The following is a 19,721-nucleotide window of genomic DNA, read 5'->3' as shown; positions in this document are numbered from 1 at the left end:
GTTGGCAGGCAGAGTACTTCACAGCTCCACCTTAGCTCCTTTGTTGTTGATCGTGTGTGTAAATTCCTATGCTGGAGGGACACCTTGAACGCACCAGTTACGTGCCTGCGGTTAGCGAGTGGCGTGTGTGGATCGATAATATGAGGAGCACGACAGTTTGATCGACACTCCCCTGGAATCAGTGGATGTGTGTTTACCTGGGACTCATTCACATGTAAATGATCAGGCACAAAGCCGAGGGTTCTGAAAAAGGCTGTTTTGGCGGAGTTATTGAACTGCTATTGTGCTTCATCCTTATGATATTTTGACTAAAGCATGACACAGACATGCTCATTAGGGCACCATGACCTAGTTTAACTTGGTTTAATGGGGTATAATATGGGACCTTTTTACCATAATATTTTGTCACTCACAAGCAGAATTTCGCTATATAATTATTTTCCATGACTCAAAATAAATGTTAAACATTTCCCCACTATGCCACCTCTTTACCATGTGATTCATCATTTTCATTTGTATCGTTCTAGCTCATTAATGTCTCTGATGGCCATCACTTTAGCCTGTTCTGGTGTGCCATTTAGTCGTATCATTATTCTGCAGTTCCATGTCCAAGTGTCCTGAATCAGCTTTCCCCTTTTCAGGATTCTAGCTTGTCTTGCAATTTCACCATTTCTCTTTGTCAGATGCTCATTCACATATACCCCTGTGCCCTTCAAATGTTTTGCCATCTTCAGCACCTCATTTTTGTTTTTTCTACTTACAAATCGAATGATGATGTTGGGCCTGTTGGACCTGTTGGGCCTGATGTCCCGTCGTTGGGGTATAGTGTGGCAAGCAGCTATATTTCGACTGTCTATGGGAAGTCTTTGTTGTTGAAGAAGTTGATGACTTGCTGCTCAAGTGTGTGGAGTTCACCTCTTGGTGCATCCTCACCCTCCTTGTCCCCTGCTGTAATCTGTGCGTGGGTACGGTGAGTTGTCTCAAGTCCAGATATCACAAGGTCTTCCATCCTTGTGTACTGTTCCAAATCATCTACTCTTTTTTAAGCTCTTCAATTATCTTGTCTTTTTCTTTGATCACAGCCTTCAGTTGTTTCACATCTTCAATGAATTCCAGAAGGCCCATCTGTTGCTTTGCCACCTTACTTAGCTCCTCTGACATGAAGTTCAAGGATTTATTAACTTCCTCCATATCTTCTCCTAGCTTCTTTGCAGCCATGTCTTTAACTGATTAAAACAGTAATTAGAAAGGCAGAACAGACCCAGGTAATCCAATGTTGCTGGTATGTTAACAACACTGCAGCCTGCCACCAAACACCAAAAAAATATTAGTCCAAGCACAGAACCTTGAGAGACATCATTAACATGTACAAACTGAAATTGGCCAGATAAATAAGATGTCAGAACTGAACTAGGACCTGAACCCAAATGCACAACTCGGGAGTCAAAAAGGGGAAAATCAAACAAGTCTTTTATTATCAATGTTCAACAAAAAATCACTCACACGGAGGACAAAAGACAACTTCTGCAAGTAAACAAAAAACACTCTTACGAGGGAAAAAGCAACTAACTAAAACAGACTTGACAAAGTAACAAAAATGGATAAAAAAAACCTGACAAGGTAGGGGCATGAAACTATTACTGTGTAATCAATGCAAAGGCGTGGAGCTGGTTCCTAGTGGCATTGGAAGACGAACGGCACAGACAAAGGGAGACACAGACCATAAATACACAAGGTAAGGGGGAACAGGTGGAAACAATCAGACTGGTGGGGAATCACAAGGGGAAGGGGCAATTTACCTGAAATGAGAGGAGAAAAATTTCAAACTAGAACAGGAACTACAAGACAACTAAATTCAACCAGCTTTATTGGCCATGACATTAGACTGAAAGCAGTTTAATGCCAATTAAGTGTTCCTGTCTCAAGATGTTTATAAGAAGACGTGATGGTCAGTGGTATCAAATGCAGCACTAAGAACTAACAAGACCAGAACAGAGGCAAGTCCTTTGTCTGAGGCAACCAAGAGATCATCTGTGACTTTCACCAGTGCTGTCTCTGTGCTATGATGTGCTCCAAAATCTGACTGAAAATCCTTGTATAGGAAGTCACATAACTGATTGGCTGCTGTTTCCTCAAGGATCTTAGAGCGAAAAAGAAGGTTAGATATAGGTTTATAGTTCGCTAAAACCTCTGGATGAACAGCAGGCTTTTTAAGAAGTAGTTTAATTATGGCTCGTTTATAGAACTGTGGTATATATCCTCTTCATAGAGAAAGGTTGATCATATCTAGTAGAGACAATTTAATTAAAGGGAAAAATTATTTGAGCAGCAACATTACCAGCAACTAGTGTCTATCCTGCTATGTTGAATCTGCAGTCTCAACCCAATATCTCCATATTAGCCTCTTTTGTGGAAAAAACCTGTGGGAATTAGGGTGTAATAAAGACATGTTGGGTGTATACTGCAATGTCGGGTCTGACCAACATCTTTGTATGGACCCACCAACTCACTATTAGTCCCTTATAACTTTGTAGTCATGCTTCTTCTGCTAAAGTGTCATCCTCCTTCCACCTAAGACTTTATGTGAAAGTGCTTAAGGGACATTTGCATGCAATAATTACCAATAAACAGGGACGCAGGTGGGATTTTTGAACTGGGGGGACCAAGCTGTCAGCAAATTATTTCAACTCAAGGAGTTATTTTTGTGTAATTTGGACGTCAACTAGCAAGTACTTACTTTCTAATAAATCATGGGTCAGTGGTTTGAACTCAAAAGCCATTGGAGAATTTTTATTTGAAATCATGCATAATGTTGAAAATCCCCACCTCCCTCCCCCTCCCATCAATGGAGGGCGGAGCCCTGGAGTCTATTTAGGCAGCCAGCTCACCTGTGTGAATCCTTTTCCCTGTTCAGCTACTCAAAGCCTAACAATCCAGTGGCTAATATACTTCATGGAACCAGTCGTCATCCTCGAAGCAAAGCTCAGCAGCATTCAACTGAGACTTGCCCTGTCTGTCCTGATTTTTGTCAGCTGACGAGGGATGCTGTCAAGAGGTGGATCCAAGAGAAAGGACGTTGCTGGAAATGTGCTTGTGAACACAGAGCCCTGAATGTGATTTAAAGAAACACTGCCCAAAGTGCAACCCCAGTTCTGAGCCCTTCCTTGATGGGTGTTCTGCTGCACTTCTGTCAGCATTCTGTTGCCATCTCTAGTGATATTAAAGGCATATTTCATCAGATCAGATTGCTGGCTGAGGACGGACCATTTCTCCCTTTAATATGAAGGGATATGCGATGTGAGGAACCAGTGGAGGCTTAGGAGTGGCAGGTCCTGCCATTTGGGACCAGATGTAGTCCTTTTTGTGCCACATATGCTCTTCAGTGCCATGTGAAGGATGGGGGAGAGGAAGACAACAAAACATCAGTTCTGCAGTCTTTCTTTGGACAATTGTCTGCAGAGTTTTCCAACTGAAGAGCAGGCTAGAAGTCTCCTTGACTGCCTCTGGGCATGGCTCGCGTCTGGTGGAGAACAGTGAAATGTGGCTCATCCAAGACTGCACTGACCCATGGGAAGGAGCATGGAGTATAATGTGGCATTGCTCCTCTGGCATCTTGGGATACAAATCTAAAACACATAGACCAGTTAATTATCACCCTCTTACCCAGTGCAATGTGTACAGGATATTGGCCATGCAATATGATCCCCTGGGGTTCATCATCTCATCTACCACCCAAGCAAATTTTTTTTTTACAGAAACTGTGGTCTAAGGAGCGGGAGTGGGATGACCCCTGGGGTCAAGGTTTCTTTTCAGTGAGTAGAGAGGTAACGTGTGACTATACCAGCTGGTGCGAAACAACAAACTGACGCTGGTGAGCGGGCGGCTCCGGCTAAAGAGCACTCCTGATTGATGATCAGGAGCAGGTGGGGTGGAGCTGCGCAGGTGGAAACGTTCACCAGCATGTTCTGGAAGGTAGGTCAACCATGCCTCCTGCAGAGAGAGAGAACAAACAGAGCAGCAGGGAACCACAACAAATAATATGGAGGAAGGTGCAGTGAGAGTGGAAAAAACTCCGTACTGAGATGTTGGCATTTGGGTTTAGAGAGAAGTTGGGTTAAATGGTACAATATGGACATTTTGGACTTCTTCATGGATATATTGGGTTTCATGAAAAAGTCCAGCACCCACCTTAACTTTTTTAGGTACTGCAAGATTGTCAACTTTTCCCAGGGATGTCATAGGAGCAACTGCGAGCAACCGCACGCAGAGGGTACTGAACTCGTTTTGGTCTGTAGTCAGACTTAGGAGCGACTATTACAGGTTCACAATTTTTTATGAGACCTACATCATATTTGCCTTGTGCCCACAATTTGGGTGGGACTTGTGCAAGGGCTGGATGGATCTGTTCTGCGGAGAGCATTTGGTGTATGTGTTCGGTTTTATCAAGATTGTGGTCTAGCAAGTAGACAGATTTCAGAGTAGCCACAGTTAATTTGCATGCAGTTTTGAAAACACCCACCTTTGGCGAGTACGACACATGTGGGTCAGATGTAGATTGCCAATCTTTGAGCTCAATGCATGATTTTGTCCATGGACCTAAATCTCTCCATTGATCAGTTTGTCCTTTGGAAAGCGAAATATGTGGATGTGAATTGTTAATCAGAAAAAATCGTTGTTGTTCAGCTGTTAAGCTGACAGAAAGTGCACATCGCAGGTCTGTCCAGTAGAGAGAGTCAGTCAGTAGAGTATCTTTGATGTCAGTCCACCATTTAGTTTCATAGTCTCTGTCAAGGTCAGTTGTCACGTGTGACGTGCAATGGAGTGCCTCAGGCTGCATGAAAGCTGCAGTTGGGCTAACCAGTGCATGTGCACATTCAGTTAGAGATGGAGCCAAAACACTCTCAACTTTCCATTGGTATATATAGAGCAGCGAGGAGATTAAATCAGGTTGATACTTAGCCATTATATAGGCTTCAGGATTGGGTGGAGTTGTTCGTCTCACAGCTTTAACTCCTTCTGGTGTCGAAATCAGGTCGATGCCAAAAGCCATCATCAAGTCTCGTCCTAACAAGTTGAATGGACAGACTTGGGAAAGCAAAAATGAGTGCTTTACTTTAGTAAATGGTTCAGGATGAGAACACGTAATTGGAGATGTATAGTTCTCTTTCACTGTTGTTCCACATGCACCAATGGAATACATGAAATTGCCACTGAGTTTGGCCTCAGGTATTTCAGAGTATTTTAACACTGTGCGTGTTGCACCCGAGTCAACCATAAATGTAACATCTTTTCCTGCAACATTCAAAATCATAGTGGGCAGTTTCTGCACCATTGAGTCATCATACATGGTGTATGTTCCTATAGGTTTAAACTCAGTTTTTCTCTGTAAAACTTCAATAGTATCTGTGAGTAGTTGGTGTTGTTGCTGCGGTGTAAGCGTGTGAGTGGTGTGTGTGTGTGTCATTCTCACTCCCCTTTTCTGAAGGTTCAGGGTAGGCTGTCTGGGTGACGCACGCATCTGGTCCTCCCCTCCCTCGTCTCTCAGATCAGTCAGATGATTGTTGCCAACGGTCATTTCTGCTTCTAGGTGGAGCACCTCTTCCTCTGCCTCGGCCTCGGAATTGTGTGCAATCCTTTGCCCAATGTCCTTTAGTGCCACACAGGAAGCACACATCGTAACCTGGTGGTGGTCCCATTCTTGGACCTGATCTCTCTCCTTGCCATGGCCTGCGTCCCCTCTGCATGCCTCTTCCTCTTCGTTGTGAAACCCCGTAGTGCTGAACTGGAAGTGGTTGAGTTGATGGTACTGCAACTTGTTGAGAGAGCATAGTTAACATAGCTCTGTGTTCAGTGTCTTTTCTTTTCTTTTTCTCAGCGTCTTTCTTGTCCTGCAGGCGTTTGTATGCATGGTCAGCATGTCTCACAACATCAATCATGCGAACAGAAGGGTCGTTCGCGCCTACGCACAGGTCAAGTGTGCGCTGACGGACTTCTGGCAGCAGGCCAGTGAGGAAGCTGGTTTTGAGCAGACTCTCATAGGGTGTGGTGTCATTGCCTGGGAATGGATCAGGACGAGGAATGCCACTGTTTTCGTCAAACACCTCTTGCAGGCGGTGACTGTAGTCACGTGGTGATTCATCTTCCTTCTGACAGCAGGCATTCACTTTAGCGAGGTCACAGTGAGCAGGGAAAACCTCAACCAATTTCAGTCCTAATTGTGTGACAAAGTCCTGATACTGTCGGTCTGCTAGATCAGCATTGTCATTAGTGTCCCAATTCACCGTTTGTGGTCTGAAGTCGCCATCTCTTGGGAAAATGTCTTTCACCTTGGAGAAATCAGATGGTTTCATGTATTTCATCATGACTCTCTGGATTTCGCCTGAGGTTGGTGTGAAATCTTTGATGAACTGAACATAGGCTCGTGCCATGGCAGCGCCACCTTGTGCAGGCTTTGGGAGGTGTGATGCTGCATCAATCAGGTCCTGAGTTGTCCATGGGCGGTAGACAAAACCTGGATTTCCATCCGGACCCATAACTTGCACCATTGGCATCGTAAGAGCTGAATCTGTTGTCTGGTGCGTGCTGCAATTGGAGGGGAGAGGGAGGAGGAGGTGAGGACACTGGAGCCTGGTGAGGGAGTGTTCATGAAAGAGGATGTGGATGACATCGGTGATGACGTGGCAGATGAGGCGTTGTATGGAGGAGGAACCGAAGGCGGAGCCATTGCATCTGGAGGGGGTCGTCTTCGAGGGAGGGACCAGGAAGCGTCATCAACCAGAGAGCTCTGACCGCACCCTGTCAGTTTAGGATAGAGAGAATTCTTTTTACTCTTAGGTTCAAAATCACTTCCTTTGTCTTTCTTATCGACTTTCATACATGTTATCATTTTGCACACTTATCTCCTTTCTCTCGTTTCACATTCATCTTCCCACTTTTTCAGACATCCTTCATTCTTTTCAATCTCTCTCATTTTATCACTTTTCACTCTCTTTTTGCTCATAATTGTCTGTCTTTCTTTCTCAAGACTTTCACGTAATTTTTTCAGTTGAGTTTTGCTCAACGATCCCCCTTCTGGGAATCCATGATTTGTTACCCAGTAATTTAAACATTCAACACTTTGATCCCCATATTTTTGTTTCATGGCCAGAATAATTGGACTGTCTGGATCATTTTTCGCTCGTTTACTTCCTTGGGTACCCATGTTTCCTTTTTACCAAGAGTCCCTGACTCTTTTGATTATTTACCTCGTATAGACCCTGTCTACCGGTAAGTCCCTGACTTCTAGTAAATAATCCTAGGTGTAGGTCTTTGACGCCTATAACCCACACCTAACTTCAGTGAGAATGGAACGTTCTCACCTACCTCAGTGAGAGTGGAAAGTTCTCACCTACTTCAGTATCAGACCATAAAGATCTGTACCTACAACTCAGTATCAGATTATAAAAATCTGTACCTACAAACTCAGTATCAGGTTATAAAAACCTATACCTACAAACTCAGTATCAGGTTATAAAAACCTATACCTACAAACTCAGTATCAGGTTATGAAAACCTATACCTACAAACTCAGTTTCAATTTCAAGGAAGTAAACCCCTTCAATCAAAACCTACAACATGACAGTTCCGTGTCAATGTTCCAAAACAAAAAGGAAGTAAACGATGGAAAATGATGACCAGCAGTAATGCAAGTATCCACAGACTCAGAAAATACATAAAAAAAAACTTTTCTCTATTGATTACAGAATCATTGTCATTATTCATGAATCATTGGTAAATTTGGAATTTGGAAAGTCAACATCTCACCGTCTCAAACGGACGTTATCTTTATCTTGGATCGTCGTGAAGCCAGTCAGTCAATCAATTGGATCGCCGGTCCCCTCTCTCTGAATACTTGGTTGGAGGTAGAGGAAGATCTCCTGGATTCCAGGTGCGCGCTGCCGACGTCCTTTTGATCCCGACGGACTCTCAGACGATCCCACTTCTGACACCAAATTGTTGTGGGAACTTTTGTGAGTGAGATGAAGCACGAGAACTGAGTCGGATGAATACAAGCAAGTTGATTTAATCTGAGTTGCAACCAGAGGAGCACAGTTTACAGAGTCGAAGAGTCTGCAAAGTGAACAACACTGAGCAGAGAGAAACAAGGCGTATATAAACATGTCTTCAGCAGTATGTGTACGTGATACAGAAGAACAGAAGGTTCATTGGATAGAGTAGTTGTCTGATATGATGCCAATAAGCTGTTGTGAGAAACTAGCAGATATCAGTAGAGAGCAGGGAGTTTCTTGGGAGGACAGGGACCTTGAGATGAAATGGGAAACTTATAATTGCCCTCTACACCTCGTGTGACCCAAGAAACAACTAACCACTGAACCTTGTGTGACCTAAAGAAACATCTGTGTGCATGCAATATGCCATTACATATTCCCAATAGGGGTTGTCCTGTGGTGACGTAAATGACATGGTTATGGTAGAAAAAACGAAATATTAGCCTTGTATTCCTCGAAAGAGGTTGTCCTGTGGAGACGTAAATGACATGGTTATGGTAGCCTTATACGCCTGAAAGAGGTTGTCCTGTGGTGACGTAAATCTTATGGTTACGAAATATTAACGTGTAAAGTTTTGAAGTAGGCTTCTTTATAAGTGAAGCACATAATAATAAAGTTGTGGGGAAGGGCGCTGCCCGACGTAAATAAGTTAACAGAATGGACGGAGAATTTGACGCTTAGAAACAGTGGTTTGATTTAGGGACACTCAGGGACAGTGGATCAACACTGAAAGAGCAGTTTGAGGCTGCTTTGGAAATTCATGGATACAATCATGAAGCGGGGGAGCGAGATAAGAAACAGCGTGACTTAAAGAAATGGTTTGAGAAATGCCAGAAAAGTGGACACTTTCCGCCTTATGAGGTGAAAAAGGGTTTGATGGATTTGATGAATAGAGCGGAAGGTCAGATCGTGACGAGACAGCAGGAATTGACGGCAGAAAAAGTTCCGAAATGGTCGAGTAAAGGGCGGCAAAAGAGCGCCAGTCTGGAGAGGTTGGAAAAGTTGAGACAGCGTGTGCGGTGTGTCGCGCTGTGCACAGGACCAAAAATGTGGAAAGACGGAGGAATGTTGCCCCAACCAGAACAACAGCCTGGTGCGCAGACTGGCTGCGCAGCAAAGACTGATGACGTAAAACGTGGGGGTGGGAACCAGAGCGCAGAATGTGAGCCTACTGCTCCACCTGGTGGCCTGTATCCTCCACTACATGACTACACACACACACAGACTCACAGTCAGACACATATGACACGGGCGAGTTTAGAACCGCCTCCTTACCCAAGTAACAAGAACCTTTTCCAACAGGTAGAATCAACAAATCCTTTTCAATTCCAACTGCCCATTTTCGAGATTACTAGTGGCAGTTTGGAAGGAGAAATGATAGATAACAAAACATCTAGGAAGAAACAGTTAGAAGTAAAAGTAACTACAACACCAGGTTCAGCTAGTACAAATACAGCAGAAACTAAGGGAGGTGATGCTGACGGTTTTACTACTTTAGAAGGAATAGTGAGTGCTAAAATGAGCAATGTGAAGAAATTATTGGACGGATGGAAAAAAGGTTACGTAGATGAAGACATGTTGGGTAAAGGCATGATAACTACGTTATCTACCGCCACGACTATGGGAGCAAATCCCATGTTGGGGGAAGAAATGAAGAAGGAAATGCAGAGAATACTGGTTGACATAGAGAAACACCAACATGAAAGAAAGAGGAACGAGCGAGAAGAGGCAGGTAAAGAAGAGGAAGAGAATGAACTGGACGAATTAGAAGAAAAAATACAACAATTGCTTCCAACAATAAAAGAAGTGCCGGAAATATCCGCGATAAGGTCCCCCATAGGAACACGACAGCGAGTTAAAGATAGTCAAGCAATCAAAGACTTATTGATGGCGTCTGGAAAATGCGGAGAGGAGTATGATGGAGAGAAAGCGGAGGGTGGTGCGTATCAGCTTCCGGTTTTCCATAGACAAGATACTGATGGTAGAGTACACACACAATACAAACCCCTCTCATTTACTGATGTGACTGCTTTAGCCTGCCAACTTCCTGCCCTCACAGGAGGAGGAGCAATATGGTTACGCAAATTTGGAGCTTTGACTTCTGGTATATTGCTCTCAGCCGGAGATATTAGCTCTATACTTTCTAGATGCTGTTCCTCCACACAACTCATGCCTTTAAGAACTGCTTGTCCATGGCTTGTGGCTGACCCTTCTGTTCCTCTAACGGCGGCCATGTTACAGACACTGAGGGAGGCAATTCGTGAACACTTTCCCACCCCAACTGTAACATATGCGGAACTCTCATATACACCTCAACCAGCTGAGTCGCCCTCAGCTTTTCTGGCTAGGGCAGAAGAAGATTTTGTTAGCAAAACAGGAGAAAACCCCATGCAATCTCCAATGGCTGCTTCTCTCTTTAGGTCAGCAGTAATTGAAGGCATGCCAGAACCTGTTAAAAATAGTATGGTAGAAAATCCAGACCTCCCGACCGCCGATCATAGTAGATGGTGCTCCCATCTTAAGCATCACTTACAGAAATATTCAGACAAGGCTGGATCACATGAGGACAAAATGGAAAAACTAAAAAATGAGCTACTCGCACTCCAGGTGCAGAGCGCAAAACAGGAAGCTTCTCAATCAAAGAATCACAGGGCAGTAACGCAAGCCCCTGTTCAAGCCGAATATGTTCAAACTGAACCAGCACCCACGACTTACACTCCATACATTCCACAGCCACCATGGCCAGGTACGGGTCACACGGGATGGGATTTTGACCCACCTCAGGTACAGTCACATATGCAGATGTACTTAGGTGAAAGTGGGTATTGTAATAGGAATGGGCGTCAGATGTATGCAGGGCGGGGCTATAACAATAATCATGCCCTCAGGGGAAGTAATGGTCCTCCAGGAGGTTGAGGAGGCATGCAGCGGGGTGGCTGGAATCAGGATCAGGGGTCGGTACAATGCTGGTCGTGTGGTGAGTACGGGCATATCTCAACGGGCTGCCCTCATAAGAGACGACAACAGGGGCGTGGTGGCTATGGCCCACCCCCATTTCACCCACAAGGGCCACCACCTCCAAGTCCGCCACAACACCCACAACACCCTAACCAGAACCTGGCACCGGGTGGACAATACCCCCAACAATGAAGGGGCCAAAGAGATCAACTGGGTGGGCTGCAGGACCCCACCCTCATGATGACTGTTTGCGGGATTTCCTTTCCATTTATGGTGGACACTGGAGCTCGGCATTCGACTTTGTCCTCTTTGCCTGGTTTCATAGCTCTTTCCTCCCAAACAGTTTCACTTGTTGGTTTCTCTGGACAGTTGCAGCGCCTGCCACTTACCATGCCCGTCTCTGTTTCTCTTGCTGGACAAACACATCAACATTCTTTTATCTATGCGCCTGAATGCCCCATCAATCTGTTGGGAAGAGACTTGTTGATTACGCTGGCAGTAATGATTCACTGCTCCTCTGACGGACTGTTGCTCACTTTTCCGAACGGACTACAATGCAATACATCCATGGAGAATTGCGGCAATGGAATGTTTCCGTTGATGGACGTTGACCAACCCATCCCACATGAGCCCATGGCAGACATATATTGGGCCCAAATTGAGCTACTATCCACACCCTGGCAAGTGCTTGACGCCGAGATCCGGTCCTGGTGGCCCTGGTGCATTGCCCTCCGCCCATACGTGTCCCCTATAGATCCGTTACATTGTACACTGTACTATGATAGGTCAGGAGATGTGTGTTATGAGGAAGCTTTTGGTAAAATCTCAGGTCAAGAATGGCTGTTAACAAATCCATTTCTACTGATAGGGCCTGAAGGGATTGCTCTACAAACCATTCTGGCTGACGATCAACAACTTTGGTATAAAATGGAGTCACCTCCAGATCCCTCCTTGCCCCCTTGTAGTCCCCATATCACTCTGGGCATTGCCCCATCTCACACCGCTAAGGACTTAGGTCCTATGACCAAACGCGCCGTCTCTCTGACAGATTGGCAGTCTACTTTCCACCCTATATTGGCTTTCTCTCCCTCGTCTGGCATGTACCGCATTTCTTTGTCAGAGCAACCCGTCCCTGCCATCTTGCACCATGAACTTTTACAAAGACACCATGGTCGTGAATATACAGATTCGGAAGGGGCAGGCCCATTACTCAACTCAATGCCTTCATCCTTGTGGGCAACCTCACCAACGGATGTTGGTTTCTGTTCTACCGTTGCTCCCATTACATTTGACATATCTGAAGGCTATGTCCATGTCCCTCAGTATTACACCGACCCTGTAGGCCGGAAGGGAATCAAAGAAACTATCGCTGGTTTATTACAGGCAGGTGTTCTAGAAGTAACCTCTGACGCAACCTGGAACACTCCTATACTGCCAATCGAAAAGAAGGGGACCGGCAAATATCGTATGGTACATGATCTTAGGTTGATTAACTCAAAAGTTCTCACCCCCATCGCGCCGGTTCCTAACCCTCATGCTGCATGCTCTCGCCCGAACACTCTTTCTTTACAGTTGTTGATCTGGCAAACGCATTTTTCTGCCTACCTTTGTCTCAGGCTATGCGATCTTTGTTTACTTTCACGTTCAAAGGAACCCGGTACACATATACCAGGTTACCACAAGGCTTTGTTCTCTCTCCGGGTATCTTTAACTCTGTTTTAAGAGACTTGTTGCAAACTCTGAACCTTCCTGTGGGCACTCTCTTGGTCCAGTATGTAGATGACCTGCTCTTGGGGGCTCCCACAGAGCGAACCTGTCTTGAGGCTACTGGCTCTTTACTGAAACACTTGCATTCCTGCGGCTTCAAACTTTCACGGTCCAAACTACAGATTTGCAGACCAGTTGTTACCTTTCTGGGCAGAGTACTATCCACCAATGGTACTGGCCTTAGTTCTTCTCACAGATCCACAATTCTCCATTACACCAAACCAGTTACAGTCAAATGCATGTTGAGTTTTCTTGGATTAGCTAACTATTCCCGGCATTACATTCCAGATTTTTGCGATCATTGTGCTCCATTACGACAGATGATTAACGCACAGGGAGCGCGGAATCTGACCGCGACTTTAGAGTGGACCTTATCGGCTGATACGGCTTTCATTTCTCTCAAACAACAGCTGGCGGCAGCAGCAGACATGTGTGTCCCCGATTATCGCAAGCCGTTTCACTTTGATGTTTCTGAAAAATCGCAGTCTGTCTCCGCCGTACTTTTTCAGAAAAAAGGGGGAGGTACTGACCGATTTGTAAATATGTACTGTTCAGTGACATTGGACCCTTATGAGGCCAAAAGCCCACCATGTGCCAGATATGCCTCGGCACTAGCAAGAATTTTGCAAAAAACCTCTCATTTGACCATGGGGCACCCTGTACACATCCTCACGTCACATAGTGTTGTACAGTATGTAACTAGTAAATTGTTCACGATGACAGCCAGTAGGCACAGAAAGTTAGAAAGGGTTCTGACTGCACAAAATTTGATTTTTAAACATGAAGGTGCAAACATGGCAGATGGTATTGTAGAAGGTGAACCACATGAATGTGCACAGAGAGATAAAGAATCACAGACAGTTAGGTCACACTTATACATGGAACCATTGACAAACCCAGACCTTGTACTGTTCACTGACGGATGTTGTTTCAGACAGGGTGACGGACTGAAATCCTCCTACGCGGTCATACGACAGACAGACGGACAACATACAACAGTAAAGACAGAAATGATCGACGGCAGACAATCTGCCCAAAGAGCAGAAGTGATCGCCATGACAGAAGCACTTTTATGTGCAACAGACTTGACTGTAAATATCTATACTGACTCTGCTTACGTAGTAACAGCAGTTCACTACGGACTAGCAGAATGGCAAAGGACTGGATACGTGACTGCCTCGGGAACTCTAGTAAAAAACGCTGATGATGTAATAAAATTACATCAGGCTTTGCACTGTCCTTTTAAAGTGGCAGTGATCAAATGCAAAGGGCATGCAATTGGAAATGACCCGGTTGCAAGAGGCAACCGGGCAGCAGATGAAATTGCAAAGAAAACGGCTGGTTATGTGCCAACGGACACTCAAATGGCAGTATTAAGTGATAATCAGGACAATACTCCCATCCCAGCCAAATTGGACACCCAAACAATGCTGAAAATTCAAGCAGCAGCAAGCCCTGAGGAAAAATCTATGTGGAAACACAAGTTTGCTATACAAACTGAAGATGGCATCTGGGGAAAAGGGGGACGCCCCATACCTCCAGCTGCCATGCTCAAGAGTTTGATTGAAGAAGCACATGGCCCCACACATGTGGGAAAACAGGAAACCATCAGACGATTAAAAGCATGGTGGCATCCATTTATTCAGAAAATGGTGGAAGACTATGTGCAACATTGTGAAGTGTGTAATACATGTACAGTGAGACCAACCCTGAAACCTGAAAAAGGGTGTAATACAAACCAAGTTTTCTTTACAGGACAGGAAGTGACCATCGACTACACAGACATGCTGGTACCTGTGAATGGGTACAGATACCTGTTGGTTATGGTTGACGCTTACTCGGGATGGCCAGAAGCATACCCCTGTAGAAAAGAGGATGCTTTAAGTGTGTGTAAACATTTGGTGAATCATTTTATTCCAACACATGGTTTTCCCAAATCCATCAAGAGTGACAATGGCACTCATTTCAAAAACAAGGATTTGGCGAAAGTTGAAGAAATGTTTGGGCTCCAACATAAATTTGGTTCAGTTTACCACCCTCAGTCACAGGGTAATGTGGAAAGAATGAATCGGACCGTAAAAGATAAATTGAACAAAATCATTGCAACAAAACAGACAAATTGGCTGACGGCCCTCCCGATGGCATTGATGTGTGTAAGAATGTCTCTTAACCCTCGAGTTGGATACTCGCCTTTTGAGCTCCATACAGGTCGCTCGTTTCCTGGACCCATGGGACTTATGACACCAACAGAAGATTTGGGTAAGAAACCGCACATCTCATATATGCCAAACGTTCAGTTCTTGGGTTCCAGATTCTCCAGGCAGACCGCCAGAGACCCAGGGCAAGGACAACCGATACACGTCACCCCTCGAGTGTACCTGAAGGTGCTGAAGAGAAAGTGGACTGAGCCACGGTGGACGGGACCATTCACAGTGACTGAGAGGACCTCACATGCCGTCCGGCTGGCCAGAAAAGGGGACACCTGGTACCATCTTTCCCAGTGCTCTCCAGACAAAGGTTCTTCACCCCCTCCTGAAGCGCCCGATAGGGAGGCACCGAACGCAGGGTCAGAATAATACCCTCGGTGTCTAATAGCCAGGTAGAACACCCAAGGCTATCCAGAAACGCACAACTGATGAAGAACGAAACATCGCTGTAATTCACATTGTATTGACACCGTCTGTGTATTCTCTTATCTGTTCCTTTAAGGCCGCCCTTGGCCAGGGGGCTGTATGGTGTATTTTCCCTGCATAAAATAATCAGGCCGCAGGTTTTCGCCCATACGAATAGCAAAGCAAGCTTGGCAGAGACTAAAACTCATTCTGTACTGCAGTTGTTATTGAATATTTGTGCATTAATCCTCTCCGTATTCACACGCTTTAAGCTATGAGACACCTATACTCTCCGATGTGTGGCATCCAACCACCGGTCAGCACTGAATGACAGGACAAAGATGTCAACTCCAACCACTGCCATTGTTATTCTTTGTTGACTGTTTGTCATTGTCACTGTTCTGTGGGGACTAATCCACCTTTTCCTGACAGGGACCAAGCGTTTAGGTTAGGGCGCCATTTAACATTTGTTTTAAAAAAAAATTTATTTTATACTATTGACAAATGTTACGTGTACATTGGTATTAAAGTGTTCAATTTTAGGTTAGGTTAGGAGCAGTTGAAGCGCAATGGAACGTCACCCCTGGCACCCGTTTCGCCGTTATGACTGGTCACTGCGCGAATCCATGTGTTTCTTGATGTTACTATCTTGTATCATAGTGTTTCCTCTTCTTTGGTGCCTGACCCCGACCTTATCACCCTCTCTCGTGACGGCTGTAGATGACTTTATAAGGCAAAAACGGGAGGTGGTAAACCACCCTTCTGGCTGCTTAATAAAAGGTTATAGATCTATGACCCTCTGTATTCCGACAGGTACCCACTCAACCGCTGACCTGACCTGGTCATCCGTAGGATAAGCCAGAAATGGGGCTTCTATCGCCGCCTATAGATACGCTAAGTTTCCATGGTACTTAACACAGGGAGGATGGGATGACTGGCAGTGGAAGAATCTAGTGGCAGAGACTGGGGATGACTGGGGTGATTGGACCTCAGGGGAGGGACCGAAGGCATGGAGGAATCTTCTGACACTCATGAAAACGTCGACAGGACTTCGCCTTATCATAAAACCCATTACCGAATCAAAGTGCCGGGACTTCGTACTGGCACCGCATGGGGACGCCTCAACTGACCAACCATATTGGCAATTGCGCATATGTACTGGAAATTTTACTAAACCTGCGACCACAACTATTGTAAACGATGAAAACTCCCCTAACACTAGCAAAGGATCTGGGGAATTCGGACCTGCACTGATCGTGTCTAAACCATTGGACACGTCTGATGATTGGTTTCGGGCCACCACGGGCGTTGCTGCTACCGGCAATAACTGGCTACTTTTGGCTGAACAGGCGGCCAACGCGTCTAGGACCAGCTGCGTGGTCTGCATGGGATGAAGACCCCTGCTTCGCGTAGTTCCCGCCGCGTTACCAGCCAGCTGTATCATGGACGTTATGAACCGCAACAATCCCGGTAACACCAACTGTTCGTTTTGGGATTACGTTCATCCCCTTACATCGGGCGAAAAATTAAAACCGATATTCTCCACAACTGTGGCGGTGGCGAACTTCTCCTGTGTCCAGTTGACTGGTACCGGGCAATACATTGGCCGGGTGAACTCAGCACTATGCGCGTCGAACACTTCAGCTGACACCACTTTCCACCCCAAGTCTCGTAGTGACATCTGGTGGTGGTGCGGGACTGACAAACTATATGACCTAATGCCACGGAACGCATTCGGTAGCTGTGCGCTGGTTACCTTGTTGTTGCCTGTCACGATATATCCCACTTCTGCGAAAGCCCTGTTAAATCGATTGTCTAGCCTGATTCCCGAGCATTGGGGGCGGGTGAAGCGCGACAATTCCGATTCTCGCCAATGACTATCACAATCTGACCCCACATACATTGATGCCATAGGAGTTCCCCGAGGCATACCCGACGAATACAAACTCACTGACCAAGTTGCTGCTGGGTTTGAATCAATACTCTGCTGGTGGTGCACGACTAACAAAAATGTGGATCGGATTAATTACGTCCATTATAATGTACAGCGGCTCGGCAATTGGACCCAAGAAGGGTTTGCCGCGGTACACGAACAATTGAAGGACACATCCCTAATGGCGTTCCAGAATAGGATTGCTGTAGACATGCTCCTGGCTGAAAAAGGGGGTGTGTGCGCTATATTTGGCGACCAATGTTTTACATTTAACAATACGGATTCCAACGGCCGTCTCACTCAGGCACTAGACGGGTTGCGCACGTTGAATAAGAAAATGAAGGAACATTCGGGAGTGGACACTTTCATGTGGGATCAGTGGATGGACGTGTTCGGCCGCTATAAGGCTTTGGCATCTTCTGTTTTGGTCTCAATTTCCATTTTTGCGGCTGTTCTAGTTTGTTGCGGTTGTTGTTGTATTCCTTGCGCCCGGTCCCTTTGCAATCGTCTCATCACTCAGGCCGTCGAGAAACGTGACCCACCTGCTTACCAGATGTTATCTTATGACCCTCTTCCCTCCTTTGACCCTTCCCCTGACCCCACCCTTCCAGTTTAATGTATGTTGGTAGTGCCATTTTAGATCTTTGCTGCTGTTTCTGTCTTTCTGGAATTTTGTTGTTTTCTCTTGTTTATGTTGATTTCTTGTATTTAGTGTTTTGCTCATTCCTTCCACCATTTATGTTGGCCTCCTTCAGAGGCCAAAAGGGGGAATTGAAGACAGTATTTTCCCTCTGATATGACTTACATATTAATTGAAGACAGTATTTTTTCCTCTGACATGACTTACATATTATGTTTACCAGATGTACCAGTCTCATATCTTGTTTTCACTCCCTTAAACGACTTTAACTACACTTTAGCTGCACTACACTGGTGCCACAAGATTTGCATAACACCACATGATTAACTACCACATCAGCCCTAACAGACAAACGACTCCTTATAAGGACATGACTCACACGACTCAGACGACCCCCTACCACAGCTATAAGATACACGGAATTCCACACCGGACCCAGCCTCCAGCTGCGACTCTCGGGTTACACTTTGTACTTTGTGCCATTTTGTAACTCAAGAATAAACAAGAACTGCTTTGCTCAAACTCAACATTGCCTCCTCCATTCTTTCCAACCGAGGATCCAAACGAACCAGAGGAAGGAACATCCTTCAGAAGGCTGTCCCAAGGTGCCTGTGCGTCAATTTAATTGCGAGCCCATGTTTCTTGTAAGGAAGCAGCAGCGGTGTAAAAGCTTACAGCACCTGGTATTCCCAGGCGGTCTCCCATCCAAGTACTAACCCGGCCCGACCCTGTTTAGCTTCCGAGATCAGACGAGATCGGGCGTGCTCAGGGTGGTATGGCCGTAAGCCGAGGGGCTGGCGACAGAGAGTGCCTTTATGGACTAGGCAAGGCCCCTGCTCGTGGAGGGGCATGTTTCTTGTAAGGAAGCAGCAGTGTAAAAGCGTGCAGCGGTGTAAAAGCTTACAGCACCTGGTATTCCCAGGCGGTCTCCCATCCAAGTACTAACCAGGCCCGACCCTGCTTGGCTACCGAGATCAGACGAGATCGGGCGTGCTCAGGGTGGTATGGCCGTAAGCCGGGGGTTGGGGACACAGACTGCTTTTATGGACTGGGCAAGGCCCCCTGCGCGTGGAGGGGCTCAAAAGTCAGCCTTTCGGACACACTGCACTTCAGCCTTTATCTCCACCACATGCTACACTCTAGTCCAGTATCGGGAAGCGACACCGAGATGGGCAAGCGGCTGTTGGTGCAGTCATGTCCAGTTGTTGCTGAATCTATAGGAAACGACAGCCAGGTATGCCAGTAAAAAAGGTCGAGTGTTTCCTCTCCAATGTGTGCTGGAGGTTGAAGTTGAACATAGCACAGCATTAACGAGCAACTGAGTCAAGGCATTGGCCTCTGGGATTATTCATTTCCACCACCATCAGCCAAAGAGCTGTGTCTGGCAAGAGCCACCCGGTGTTTGGCGAGTACACCTCATACTTACCTGGCAGGGGAGATACCATGATCAAGAAGGCGGTTCACCCAGGGCGAGGCTCAGCCATTGCACTCCGGCTGTGTTGACCCCTGCAAATTCCCCAAACGTGGGAGTCTTGACTGCATAATTTTTGCTAGTGGGGTGCTGCGTCCGCGCTTTCCCCCGATGATGTCGTTGTAAGCAAAGGTCAGCCGCCCGAAGTTCAACGTTGTGTACCCATCTCCAAACTTCTCACGTCCTTGCGGAGCAACATCCCCAGTCTTTCCAAGTTGCTGGGAACGTGATGGTTGTGGGTGTTGTCTTTTAGCTCAAAGCAAATGTCGCGCTCCCTTTCCCAACTCTTTGT

General features: G+C 45.9%; 1 long non-coding RNA gene and 3 other non-coding genes across 4 annotated transcripts; 1 reads left to right on the top strand and 3 right to left on the bottom strand.

The window, feature by feature from the left end:
- Positions 1–1,453: 1,453 nt before the first annotated feature.
- On the bottom strand, positions 1,454–4,243 carry LOC122758790. Its single transcript, XR_006358191.1, has 2 exons — positions 3,842–4,243; positions 1,454–3,626 (listed from the first exon to the last, which is right to left on the bottom strand). It is a non-coding gene; the product is annotated as an uncharacterized LOC122758790 (long non-coding RNA).
- Positions 4,244–18,626: 14,383 nt separating this feature from the next.
- LOC122759742 lies at positions 18,627–18,745 on the bottom strand. Its single transcript, XR_006358298.1, has one exon. It is a non-coding gene; the product is annotated as a 5S ribosomal RNA (ribosomal RNA).
- Positions 18,746–18,855: 110 nt separating this feature from the next.
- LOC122759744 lies at positions 18,856–18,974 on the bottom strand. The gene has a single exon (XR_006358300.1). It is a non-coding gene; the product is annotated as a 5S ribosomal RNA (ribosomal RNA).
- A 402-nt stretch (positions 18,975–19,376) lies between these two features.
- LOC122759746 lies at positions 19,377–19,540 on the top strand. The gene has a single exon (XR_006358301.1). It is a non-coding gene; the product is annotated as a U1 spliceosomal RNA (small nuclear RNA).
- Positions 19,541–19,721: the final 181 nt, after the last annotated feature.

The sequence above is a fragment of the Solea senegalensis genome, linkage group LG18, assembly GCF_019176455.1.
Source record: "Solea senegalensis isolate Sse05_10M linkage group LG18, IFAPA_SoseM_1, whole genome shotgun sequence".
In the NCBI taxonomy this organism is placed as follows: Eukaryota; Metazoa; Chordata; class Actinopteri; order Pleuronectiformes; family Soleidae; genus Solea; species Solea senegalensis.
This window is presented reverse-complemented; position numbering and strand designations above follow the sequence as displayed.